The sequence below is a fragment of the Phyllopteryx taeniolatus genome, chromosome 19 (assembly GCF_024500385.1).
Source record: "Phyllopteryx taeniolatus isolate TA_2022b chromosome 19, UOR_Ptae_1.2, whole genome shotgun sequence".
Lineage (NCBI taxonomy): Eukaryota > Metazoa > Chordata > Actinopteri > Syngnathiformes > Syngnathidae > Phyllopteryx > Phyllopteryx taeniolatus.
In genome coordinates, this window is record NC_084520.1 from 1,290,445 (window position 1) to 1,304,221 (window position 13,777).

Here is a 13,777-nt window from a genome sequence, read left to right on the forward strand (position 1 = left end):
ATTTAGTCAATAAAGGCCTACGACTGGAGCGAAACTGAATGCTTTGACGCTAGCCTTTCGGCCGCACGACTTCCGAGAGGCTTGGAAGAGACCTCATCTGAAAGGTGGATTCACAACGATCGAGTGTGACGAACGTCAGCCCACTAGCTCAAACTGAAGGGTTCAAAAGTTCTGCCGAAATCGCATAGGTCGTGATGTTACAATTTAGTCAATAAAGGCCTACTACTGGAGCGAAACGGAATGCTTCGACGCTCGTGGTTCGGGCGCACGACCTCCGAGAGGCTTGGAAGAGACCTCATCTGAAAGATGGATTCACAACAATCGAGTGTGTCGAACGTCAGCCCAGTAGGTCAAACTTAAGGGTTCAAAAGTTCTGCCGAAATCACATAGGTCGTCATGTTACAATTTAGTCAATAAAGGCCTACTACTGGAGCGAAACTGATTGCTTTGACAGTCGCCGCTCGGCCCCACAACCGTCCAGAGACTTGGGGGAGGCCTCATCTGAAAGGTGGATTCACAACGATCGAGTGTGTTGAACGTCAGCCCACTAGCTCACACTGAAGGGTTCAAAAGTTCTGCCGAAATCACATAGGTCGTCATGTTACAATTTAGTCAATAAAGGCCTACTACTGGAGCGAAACGGAATGCTTCGACGCTCGTGGTTCGGACGCACGACCTCCGAGAGGCTTGGACGAGACCTCATCTGAAAGGTGGATTCACAACAATCGAGTGTGTTGAACGTCAGCACAGTAGGTCAAACTTAAGGGTTCAAAAGTTCTGCCGAAATCACATAGGTCGTCATGTTACAATTTAGTCAATAAAGGCCTACTACGGGAGTGAAACTGAATGCTTTGACAGTCGCCGCTCGGCCCCACAACCGTCCAGAGACTTGGGGGAGACCTCCCCTGAAAGGTGGATTCACAACGATCGAGTGTGTTGAACGTCAGCCCACTAGCTCAAACTGAAGGGTTCAAAAGTTCTGCCGAAATCACATAGGTCGTCATGTTACAATTTAGTCAATAAAGGCCTACGACTGAGGCGAAACTGAATACTTTGACGCTAGCCTTTCGGCCGCACGACTTCCGAGAGGCTTGGAAGAGACCTCATCTGAAAGGTGGATTCACAACGATCGAGTGTGACGAACGTCAGCCCACTAGCTCAAACTGAAGGGTTCAAAAGTTCTGCCGAAATCACATAGGTCGTCATGTTACAATTTAGTCAATAAAGGCCTACGACTGGAGCGAAACTGAATGCTTTGACGCTAGCCTTTCGGCCGCACGACTTCCGAGAGGCTTGGAAGAGACCTCATCTGAAAGGTGGATTCACAACGATCGAGTGTGACGAACGTCAGCCCACTAGCTCAAATTTAAAGGTTCAAAGGTTCTGCCGAAATCACATAGGTCGTCATGTTACAATTTAGTCAATAAAGGCCTACTACTGGAGCGAAACGGAATGCTTCGACGATCGTGGTTCGCCCGCACGACCTACGAGAGGCTTGGAAGAGACCTCATCTGAAAGGTGGTTTCACAACGATTGTATGTGTCGAATGTCCACCTACTAGCTCAAACTTAAGGGTTCAAAAGTTCTGCCGAAATCACTTAGGTCGTCATGTTACAATTTAGTCAATAAAGGCCTACTACTGGAGCGAAACTGAACGCTTTGACGGTCACCGCTCGGCCGAACGAAGCCCGAGAGGCTTGGAAGAGACCTCATCTGAAAGTTGGATTCACAACGATTGAGTGTGTCGAACGTCAGCACACTAGCTCTAACTTAAGGGTTCAAAAGTTCTGCCGAAATCACATAGGTCGTCATGTTACAATTTAGACAATAAAGGCCTACTACTGGAGCGAAACTGAATGCTTTGACAGTCGCCGCTCGGCCCCACAACCGTCCAGAGACTTGGGGGAGGCCTCATCTGAAAGGTGGATTCACAACGATCGAGTGTGTTTAACGTCAGCCCACTAGCTCAAACTGAAGGGTTCAAAAGTTCTGCCGAAATCACATAGGTCGTCATGTTACAATTTAGTCAATAAAGGCCTACTACTGGAGCGAAACGGAATGCTTCGACGCTCGTGGTTCGGACGCACGACCTCCGAGAGGCTTGGACGAGACCTCATCTGAAAGGTGGATTTACAACAATTGAGTGTGTCGAACGTCAGCACAGTAGGTCAAACTTAAGGGTTCAAAAGTTCTGCCGAAATCACATAGGTCGTCATGTTACAATTTAGTCAATAAAGGCCTACGACTGGAGCGAAACTGAATGCTTTGACGCTAGCCTTTCGGCCGCACGACTTCCGAGAGGCTTGGAAGAGACCTCATCTGAAAGGTGGATTCACAACGATCGAGTGTGACGAACGTCAGCCCACTAGCTCAAACTGAAGGGTTCAAAAGTTCTGCCGAAATCGCATAGGTCGTGATGTTACAATTTAGTCAATAAAAGCCTACTACTGGAGCGAAACGGAATGCTTCGACGCTCGTGGTTCGGGCGCACGACCTCCGAGAGGCTTGGAAGAGACCTCATCTGAAAGGTGGATTCACAACAATCGAGTGTGTCGAACGTCAGCACAGTAGGTCAAACTTAAGGGTTCAAAAGTTCTGCCGAAATCACATAGGTCGTCATGTTACAATTTAGTCAATAAAGGCCTACGACTGGAGCGAAACTGAATGCTTTGACGCTAGCCTTTCGGCCGCACGACTTCCGAGAGGCTTGGAAGAGACCTCATTTGAAAGGTGTATTCACAACGATCGAGTGTGTCGAACGTCAGCCCACTAGCTCAAATTTAAAGGTTCAATGGTTCTGCCGAAATCACATAGGTCGTCATGTTACAATTTAGTCAATAAAGGCCTACTACTGGAGCGAAACTGAATGCATTGACGGTCGCCGCTCGGCCGAACGAAGCCCGAGAGGCTTGGACGAGACCTCATCTGAAAGGTGGATTCACACCAATCGAGTGTGTCGAAAGACAGCCCACTTGCTCAAACTTAAGGGTTCAAATGTTCTGCCGAAATCACATACGTCGTCATGTTACAATTTAGTCAATAAAGGCCTACTACCGGGGAGAAACGGAATGCTTCGACGATCGTGTTTCAGCCGCACGACCTCCGAGAGGCTTGGAAGAGACCTCATCTCAAAGGTGGATTCACAACGATCGAGTGTGTCGAGTGTCAGCCCGACAGTTTCGCTCCAGGAGTAGGCCTTTATTGCCTAAATTGTAACATGAGGACCTCTGTGAATTTGGCGTGACTTTTAGGGTGCTTAATTACGAACTAGTGGGCTAGGATTTGAAACAAACAATCGGTGGAAATCCAGCTTTCATGGGAGGCATCCCCCGAGTCTCTGGACGGTTGTGGGGCCGAAAGGCGACCTTCCAAACATTCAGTTTCGCTCCAGTAGTAGGCCTTTATTGCCTAAATTGTAACATGAGGACCTCTGTGAATTTGGCGTGACTTTTAGGGTGCTGAATTTCGAACTAGTGGGCTAAGATTTGAAACAAACGATCGGTGGGAATCCAGCTCTCAGGGGAGGCCTACCCCGAGTCTCTGGACGGTTGTGGGGCCGATCGGCAAGCGTAAAAGCACTCCGTTTCGCTCAAGTAGTTGGCCTTTATTGACTAAATTGTAACATGACGACCTTTGTGATTTTGTCAGGACTTTTGAGCACTTAAATTTAAGCCAGTGGGGTGACGTCCGACTCACTCAATCGGTGTGAATCCACCTTTCAGGGGAGGCCATCCCCGAGTCTCTGGACATTTGTGGGGCTGAAAGGCGACCGTCCAAACATTCAGTTTCGCTCCAGTAGTAGGCCTTTATTGCCAAAATTGTAACATGAGGACCTCTGTGAATTTGGCGCGACTTTTAGGGTGCTTAATTTCGAACTAGTGGTCTGAGATTTGATACAAACGATTGGTAGGAATCCAGCTTTCAGGGGAGGCCATCCCCGAGTCTCTGGACGGTTGTGAGGCCGAGCGGCGCCCGTCCAAACATTCAGTTTCGCTCCAGGAGTAGGCCTTTATTGCCTAAATTGTAACATGAGGACCTCTATGAATTTGGCGCGACATTTAGGGTGCTTAATTTCGAACTAGTGGGCTAAGATTTGAAAGAAACCATCGGTACGAATCCAGCTTTCAGGGGAGGCCTCCCCCGAGTCTCTGGATGGTTGTGGGGCCGAGCGGCGCCCGTCCAAACATTAGGTTTCGCTCCAGGAGTAGGCCTTTATTGCCTAAATTGTAACATGAGGACCTCTTTGAATTTGGCGCGACTTTTAGGGTGCTTAATTTCGAACTAGTGGGCTAAGATTTGAAACAAACGATCGGTGGGAATCCAGCTTTTAGGGGAGGCCTCTTCCGAGTGTCTGGACGGTTGTGGGGCCGAAAGGCGACCGTCCAAACATTCAGTTTCGCTCCAGGATTAGGCCTTTATTGCCTAAATTGTAACATGAGGACCTCTGTGAATTTGGCGCGACTTTTAGGGTGCTTAATTTCAAAATAGTGGGCTAAGATTTGAAACAAACGATCGGTGGGAATCCAGCTATCAGGGGAGGCCTACCCCGAGTCTCTGGACGGTTGTGGGGCCGAGCGGCGAGCGTCAAAGCACTCCGTTTCGCTCAAGGGGTAGGCCTTTATTGACTAAATTGTAACATGACGACCTTTGTGATTTTGGCAGGACTTTTGAGCGCTTAGGTTTGAGCCAGTGGGCTGACGTTCGACACACTCGATCGGTGTGAATTCACCTTTCACGGGAGGCCACCCCCGAGTCTCTGGACGGTTGTGGGGCCGAGCGGCGCCCGTCCAAACATTCAGTTTCGCTCCAGGAGTAGGCCTTTATTGCCTAAATTGTAACATGAGGACCTCTGTGAATTTGGTGCGACTTTTAGGGTGCTTAATTTCAAACTAGTGGGCTAAGATTTGAAACAAACGATCGGTTGTTATTCAGCTTTCGGGGGAGGCCTACCCAGTGTCTCTGGACGGTTGTGGGGCCGAGCGTCAAAGCACTCCGTTTTGCTCAAGTCTTAGGACTTTATTGACTAAATTGTTACATGACGACCTTTGTGATTTTGGCAGGACCTTTGAGAGCTTAAGTTTGAGCCAGTGGGCTGATGTTCGACACACTCGATCGGTGTGAATCCACCTTTCTCAATGTCCCACTACTTCTTAGCGAACCTCTTTCCTGTACTTTGAGGTTCCACCACCAAGTCTCCTCTCCTTTCCTGCCAGAACACACACCAAGTACTCTCCTGCCTGTTTCTCTGATCACGTTGGTTGTAGTGGTCCAGTCTTCTGGAAGCTCCTCTTGTCCACCGAGAGCCTGTCTCACTTCTTCCTGAAAAGCTGCACAACACTCGTCCTGTCTCAGCTTCCACCACATGGTTCTCTGCTCTGCCTTTGTCTTCCTAATCTTCCTCCCCACCACCAGAGTCATCTTACACACCACCATCCTATGCTGTCTAGCCACACTCTCCCCTACCACAACCTTACAGTCGGTAACCTCCTTCAGATAACATCGTCTGCACAAGATGTAATCCACCTGCGCTCTTGAAGGTCACCCTATGTTTGTGCCTCTTCTGGAAAAAAGTGTTCACTACAGCCATTTGCATCCTTGTTGCAAAGTCTACCACCATCTGTCCCTCCAAGTTCCTTTCCTGGATGCCATACTTACCAATTACTTTTTAAATTTATTTTTACTCATCAGTTTCCTTCACCTTATGTCCATTAAAATCTGCACCAATATGATCGAACTTCCTCGTCAAGTCTTGCTGCAGCGTTTTGTACTAACTGCAGGATTTTAATACGAGACATGGGAAGACCATAAAACAGCACGTTACAATAGTCAAGGTGAGACATAACAAATGCATTAATAGCAGGTAGGATGTGCCATATCTTAGCGATATTGCAAAGTTGAAAAAAAACATGCGGTTTTGGCCATATTCTTAATGTGCTTTGGAAATGACAGTTGAGTCAAATATAACGCCAGGATTTTTTGCTGACTCACTTTGGGTAATGGTGCTTTTGTCAAAACTCAGAGTGGGGTCCTTAAACAAGTGGCTGTGTTTAGCAAGGTCAATAATCAACAGCTCAGTTTTCTCATGTTTAAGGAGCAAAAAACTACAGGACACCCGCTGTTTAATCTCAGCGAGACATGATTCCAGATTAGAGCAGCCGCGTGGACTAGTGACTTTTAATGGCATAGCTGAGTATCATCGGCATAACAGTGAACGCCAAATTTGGATTTGTGTATGATATCGCCAAGCGGCAGTATAGAAATACTGAACAAAAGAGGGTCGAGTACCAATCCCTGCAGGACTCCGCAAGTGACATAATATTCAGAGGTCACATTACCATGAATTACACGGTGCATCCTATCCGAGAGATAAAATCTAATCCCAGAAAGTACTGCGCCTGTAAAACCGAAACGCGTTTCTCTGCGATCTAGTAGCATTTTGGGATCAGTGGAATCAAAGGCAATGCTGAGGTCGAGTAATAAGTGTCTTGACGAGGTGTCCCAATCCATAGCTAGTAAAAGATTATCACTTTTGCAAGGGCCATTTCAGTCGAGTGTTCTGCCCTGGATCCGGACTGATGAAGTGCAAATCGATTGATAGAGGCCATGTGATCATTAGGCTGTTGTACTACAATTTTTTTCCAATAATTTTGAAAAAAAATGGGAGATTTGACACCAGCCTCAACTGTAATTGAAACGTCGCTGAGTGTTGAGGTTGGGTCTTTTGACTAAGGGTCAAATAAATAACGGCTGTCTTGAAAGCTGCAGGTATTGCGCCGGAGGAGAGTGCTCAATTTATATTGAAGATTGAAATTCCTAATGAGCGCATTTATGTTTTTGGAAATTGCATGAAATCAACTGAAAAGGAGCAGCTGTTGGAAGTAGGCTGCTTTTGGGTTACCATTACTACTGTATCAAATATGTATTTAGAGTCATTTTTCCATCCATCTATTTTCTGAACCGCTTATCCTCACTAGGGTCGGGGGCACGCTGGCACCTAATACCTCGACACCGGTACTGCAACAATACCGCGGCAAAAAAGCTAAAACGGGGGGTGTCAAACATACGGCCCGCGGACCAGAACTTGCCCGTCAGGGGGTCCAATCTAGCCCGTGGGGATGGAGAAAACATTCACTGCTCTTTTTCAATAAAAGTAACTTTTATTGCTAATTTTGTCCACTGGAGGGTGCACTGACAACACTTAAATGACATTGATGCACTTGTGAAGTGAAGTTTCAGGAGCACACGAAGATAAAATAGTGTGCCATGTTCCCACTGTGAAAATAAATACCTCCTGTAGAAATGTTTTAAGACATTGAATATTACGAAATTTCAGCCGAACGCTTCACTTCGAAAGAGGTTGGTTTGTTGGAACTTTGTTGTTGTTGTTTTTTTCCATGCACTGCCACAACTTACATTTTTATGTATACATTTACAAAGGATGCATAACTGAATGGCGCATGCTCACTGATTCATAACACTGTTGAAATCATTTTTGGTTAAACATTTCAAACTGCTCATATGATTTGCAACAAGATAATAATGAATAAATGCGAGTATTTTCCCAAAGTACTTATTATTTGCACCAAAACAATGGGGACCTTTGTGAATAGCTGTTGTTTATGGATTTTTAAGCCACAAAAATTGTGGTCCTGCCCACTTGCGATCTAATTGGGATAAATGAGTTTGACACCCCTGATAAAACATCAGTAAAAGCAGTGGAAATAAAACTCATAACACAATTTCACATTATTTTATATTTATTTTTATTAATTCAAAATAGGATGATCTTGAAAAAAAAAAAAAAACATTTTAAACTTTCTTCACAGAATATTTCAATTAATCGTTAGCATATTTGATCTGCACATCACAAAAACATAGGACAAACCAGATGTATTGCTACAAGTGTTTTAGCACGAGTTCTAATTCTCAACACTTGTCCACGGGAGGGCTTCAAAGACGTAGAGAGAATACAATCTTCCTTGGTGCATGAACTGAGGAGGCCTGCTTGGATAAGAGGCGAAACCTTCATTGATCACTGCTGTTCTCACCAAAGCACTTGTGCGTCTTAACATGTTGCTTCTGAGAGAATCTTCTGCCGCAGACTGAACAGGAAAAGGGTTTCTCTCCTGTGTGGGTTCTTGTGTGTCTTTTTAACTTTCCATTTTCGGAGAATCGATGACCGCAAACTGAGCAGGCAAAAGGTTTCTCTCCAGTGTGCGTTTTGGCTGTGTTTTTGTAAGTGTCCGTTCCGAGAGAATCTTTTGCCACAAACTGAGCAGGAAAAAGGTTTCTCCCCAGTGTGTGTTCTTGTGTGTATTTTTAAGTCTCCTTTTCGAAAATAACTTTGGCCACAGACTGAGCAAGAAAAGGGCTTATCCCCAGTGTGTGTTGTTGTGTGATACGTTAAGGTTCCCTTCTGACAGAATCTTTGGCCACAAACTGAGCAGGCAAAAGGTTTTTCGCCAGTGTGTGTTCTTTTGTGACATCTTAAGCTTGCATAATGAGAGAAGGTTTGACCACAAACTGAGCAGGAAAGAGGTTTCTCCCTGGTGTGTGTTCTTGTGTGACATCTTAAGCTTCCCTTGTCATAGAATCTTTGACCACAAACTGAGCAGGCAAAAGGCTTCTCACCAGTGTGTTTCCTCGAGTGTCTCTTTAAGTGGCCACTCTGAGAGAAACTTTGGCCACACACTGAGCAGGCAAACGGTTTCTCGCCAGTGTGTGTTCTTGCGTGTGTATTTAAGTTTCCCCTGTCATAGAATCTTTTACCACAAACTGAGCAGGCAAAAGGTTTTTCTCCAGTGTGTTTCCTCATGTGTTGTTTCAAATCGCTCTTATAAGCCACAGTTTTCCCACAGTAAGAACATTTCCAGTGGTTGTCGTCAGTGCGACGTGTTCCGTCACCTTCAGACGGTTCATCATCAGTGCGAGGAGAGTGTGACGTCACGTCATCAGAATCGGATAGTGGCGCAATGAGGCCGTCTGCTTGGGATCCTCCACAGTGGTCTCCATCACCTTCTGTTGTCATGTGTTGACTTGAACCGAGGCTTGGACGCTCCCTCCCTCTGCTCTCCTCACTTTGACTTTCATCTTCATTTGCACTCTTCAAAGGCACAAATGTCAATGGCAACTTTGAGATATCCTTCTTCTCCTCCTCCTCCTCCTCCTCTTTTTTAATGTAAGGGGGTTCATAATCTTCCTCCACCTCTCCAGTGGAGGCGACCCCTTCATCCTTCACTTCCTTTTTTATGGACTGGGGCTTCAATTCCTCTTCCCCGCCCTCCACTTCCTCTTTAATGGAAGGGGGCTCTGTCTCCTGCCGCTGAGGGCAAAGAAGATCTTCACTGATGTCTGCAAGACACAAGAAGACAAACACTCAGAATTGGCTTGCAGCTTTTCCCTGTCAAGGCAATTTTTTTGGGAGAGATTCCCAAGTATTTTGGGACCAAAATTGTACTGTGCTCGGGCACATTTCGCAAAGGATGACTTCGTAAACTTTGGGGGGTACAGCCAAACCTGGAGTTCTGCCATCACGCAGGTTAACCACCTCTCCACCAGCCATGAGTACTTTTTATGTACACAAGACAAGGAAATATTACCAGATAACTTGCAACCCTTTATTGCTCAGTGACTGTTTTTTTGTCCATGTCTTTGTGTCTCCAAAGTGTTCTCTGTCAATTGACTGACTGTTGTCGTACTAGAGCGGCTCCAACTACCGGAGACAAATTCCTTGTGTGTTTTTTGGACATACTTGGCAAATAAAGATGATTCTGATACTGATTTGTGAACAATTGCGTGAGAAAATAGTCCAACAGTTTAAGGACAATGTTCCTCAACGTACAATTTAGGGATTTCATCATCTACGGTCCATAATATCATCAAAAGCTTCAGAGAATCTGGAGAAATCACGGCATGTAAGCGGCAAGGCCGAAAACCAACATTGAATGCCCGTGACGTTCGATTCCTCAGGCGGCACTGCATCAAAAACCGACATCACCGTGTAAAAGATATCACCACATGGGCTCAGGAACACTTCAGAAAACCAATGTCAGTAAATACAGTTCGGCGCTACAGCCGTAAGTGCAACTTGAAACTCTACTATCCAAAGCAAAAGCCATTTATTAACAACACCCAGAAACGCCGCCGGCTTCTCTGGGCCCGAGATCATCGAAGATGGACTGATGCAAAGTGGAAAAGTGTTCTATGGTCCGACGAGTCCTCATTTCAAATTGTTTTGGGAAATTGTGGACATCGTGTCCTCCGGGTCAAAGAGGAAAAGAACCATCTGGACTGTTATGGACGCATAGATCAAAAGCCAGCATCAGTGATGGCATGGGGCTGTTAGTGCCAATGGCATGGGTAACTTACACATCTGTGAAGGCACCATTCATGCTGAACGGTATATACAGGTTTTGGAGAAACATGCTGCCATCCAAGCAACGTTTTTTTCATGGACGCCCCTGCAAGACAACGGCAAACCACATTCTGCACGTGTTACGACAGCGTGGCTTCGTAGTAAAACATATGTATAGACGTACTCTGACCCACACTCCAGCACAGTAGATGGCGGTACCGCATCTAGAATAGAGCTCGACCGATTAGCGGCAGGCCCGATTCGCGGCGCCGATATTTGGAATTGTTACATATATCGGCATCTGTATATTTATTCATTTGAATCTGACGTGCTGCTACCGAGAAATTCAGGGAGCTATTATACAAGTTTTGCACTTTTCCTGCAAATGAATATCGGCTCCAAATATTGGTTATCGGCCTTCTTAACTACTAATAATCGGTGCAGCTCTAATCTTGAACGTTTGCTGCCAGCTGCGACCACCGCGTCTTCACACATTAAGCCAATTTATTTCAACACACGGCCTCACTTAACTCATAGTAACTCATTCACTGTTGTGGTAAGATCACGTTAAACCTAAAATAGTCTGTTAATGGTCAGCACATAAAGACCTCAAATCTGGATTATGTAATCCTTATTTTGTGGTGCACCAGACAAGATTGATCAGATTATAAAGTTGGCTGAAATACTAGGACAAAAAAAAAAAAAGAAGTCACATAAATGAATGTTAATAATGTTACATTCCATTTAACGTCACAGAGTCGCCTTCATAAACACGTCACGATTGATTGGTGAGCAAACCCGCCGCCGCGCGTGACCCACCTCGAGGCTGCTCGAAAACCGCGTCGAATGGCCGCCGCTCGTTCTCCTCTTTCGCCGGCCCAAACCAGTTCTCCTCGCGCTCCGCTGTCCTCCTCGCGCACATTTTCACGCGACGATCTCGACCGTCTGCGCCCCCTCGGCGACGTGTTTGTCGGCCACAAATGGCGCCTCTTCGCTGGGCTAGCAAGCTACACGCGGTTAAGCTAGGCCGAGAAGCTTCGACGTCTAAGCGCCCACGGGAGATTCGAGATGTTATGCTCGTGCCTGTCTGCTCCAAATCAAGTGGAAGAGCGGCGAAGCCGTGTTTCGACCACTTATAGCTTATAGAACACAAGAGGAAGCGTGGACGACGTGAGTGGCCGCCATCTTGAAGATGCCCACGCACCTCCACTCTGGGGCGTCACTAGGTTTTATGGACAGAGGGGGGCGGGGCGGGGCGGGGGGTGGGTGTCCACATTTCACAAACAGCTAACAAAGACTCAGAAATTGCTTTTAAAGCATCGGTGTCAAAACTGATTTTAGTTCGCGGGCCGCATCCAACCCAATTTTGATTTCAAGCGGGCCGGACAAATAACATTTTACAATTAAAACAATACGGTGCTGGGTAAAAGTTCAAAGTCACCGTTAGATTTGTAGTTGTTTTAGTCGCTTTTTCAATACAGCATACAAACACAGGAAGTAGTATGTTTACATCATTAACCGCAAAAAAAAAATAATAATAATATTTACACATTGTTACAGTGTACACGAAACTGGATGTAAAAAAGGTAACTATGTTGTCACAAAATCAGCAAAGCTCATTTTCAATAGAGAAAACATTACAGCAAAAAAAAAACTAAAAAATCTCTTCAAAGTGTTAACAAGGGTGGCACGGCGGGCGACTGGTTAGCAGGTCTGCCTTGATGATAAGGAGAGATATGACCGCTGCTAGGGAAATTCTAAGTGGTGAAAGGAAGAAGAAAAGGAGAGTTGCTCACAAAATCAGGAATTCCAAAAATGTGCCAAGAAATCACCATTTACGTCTCCGGTTTTTGTAGGACCAGTTCGGGGTGTAATCCGCCTTTCGCCCAAAGTCAGCTGGGATAGGCTCCAGCGCTCCGTGACCTTAACTAGGATAAGTGGTGTTGAAAATGGATGGATGGAGACTCAATGGGGTTTAGATCCGGCGAGTTGGCTGGCCAGTCAAGCACTGTAATGGCATGGGCATCAAACCAGGTTTTGGTGCTTCTAGCGGTCTGGGCAGGAATCATGAAGTCCTCTAAAACATTCTGGTAGACTGTTGCGGTGACCTCGCATTTAAGAAAGCAGAGTTTACCGACACCTGCACTGGGCATTGCGCCCCAAATCATGACTGACTGTGGATATTTCACACTGGACCTCAAGCAGCTTGGGTTCTGTTCTTCACCCGTCTTCCTCCAAACCCTTGGACCTTGCTTCCCAAATGAAAGGCACACTTTACTTTCATCGGAAACGAGGACCTTGGACGACTGGTGGCTTGACCCGAGGAACCCGACAGTTGTAGCCCATCTCCCGGATGCGTCTGCATGTGGCGGTTTTTGAAGCCGTGACTCCCGCCTCATTCCACCGTTTCTGGATTCTTGAATCTTCTCAGTTTGATAATCCGCTGAAGCCCACGGTCACCTCTTTTGCTGGTGCATCCTTTCCTGCCACATTTTGTCCTTCCACTAGACTTTCCATTGATAAGCTTGGACACAGCACTTTTGTGGCTTACCCCTCCCTATGGAGGGTATGTAGCAATGATGGTCTTCTTCTGGAAAGAACTCCGATTCCTCGGATTCGCCAAATTCTACCGCCGCATCATCCGCAACTACAGTAAGGTCGAACTTCCCCTCACCAGCCTCACATGCACCAGTTCCCCCCTTTCAGTGGACCCCGGCAGCATCCCAAGCTATCAGCCAACTCAAAACTCTGTTCACCAGTGCTCCCATCCTATCCAACCCCGACCCCTCCCTCCAATTTGTGGTGGAAGTTGACACCTCAGACACTGGGGCAGGGACCGTCCTCTCGCAGTGTGACCCCACGTCCCAGAAACTTCGTCCCTGTGCTTTTTTTCCCCCGCCGAGAGGAATTACGACGTTGGCAACCGAGAGCTGCTGGCCATTATTTGGGCATCGGAGGAATGGAGGCACTGGCTGGAGGGGACTGAAGTACCGTTTATCATTTGGACTGATCACAAGAACCTTTCGTACCTTCGTTCCGCCAAGCGCCTTAACCCCCGACAAGCTCGCTGGGCCCTCTTCCTAAGCAGATTCAATTTCAGCCTCTCCTTCCGACCTGGATCCCGCAACAGCAAACCTGACGCTCTCTCCCGCATATACTCACCCCCCCTCCAGCCCTGCAGAACCAAAGACTATCCTCCCTTCCTCCTGCTTCGTCGGTGCTGCATCTTGGAAAATAGAACAAATAGTCAAACGCGCTCAAAGGACTCACCGTGACCCCAAGACCGGACCTCCGAAGCGTTTATTTGTACCCGATTCCGCACACTCAGACGTCCTTCAGTGGGCTCATAACTCCAAGCTCACATGTCATCCTGGCATCACCCGCACTTATTCAATTCGTTCAGCAACATTTCTGGTGGCCCAG

The 13,777-nt window shown here is 46.7% G+C and overlaps 1 pseudogene; it reads right to left on the reverse strand.

Annotated features, from left to right (window-relative positions):
* Nucleotides 1-7,764: 7,764 nt before the first annotated feature.
* On the reverse strand, nucleotides 7,765-11,576 carry LOC133469510 (zinc finger protein OZF-like; annotated as a pseudogene).
* Between the last annotated feature and the right edge of the window lie 2,201 nt (nucleotides 11,577-13,777).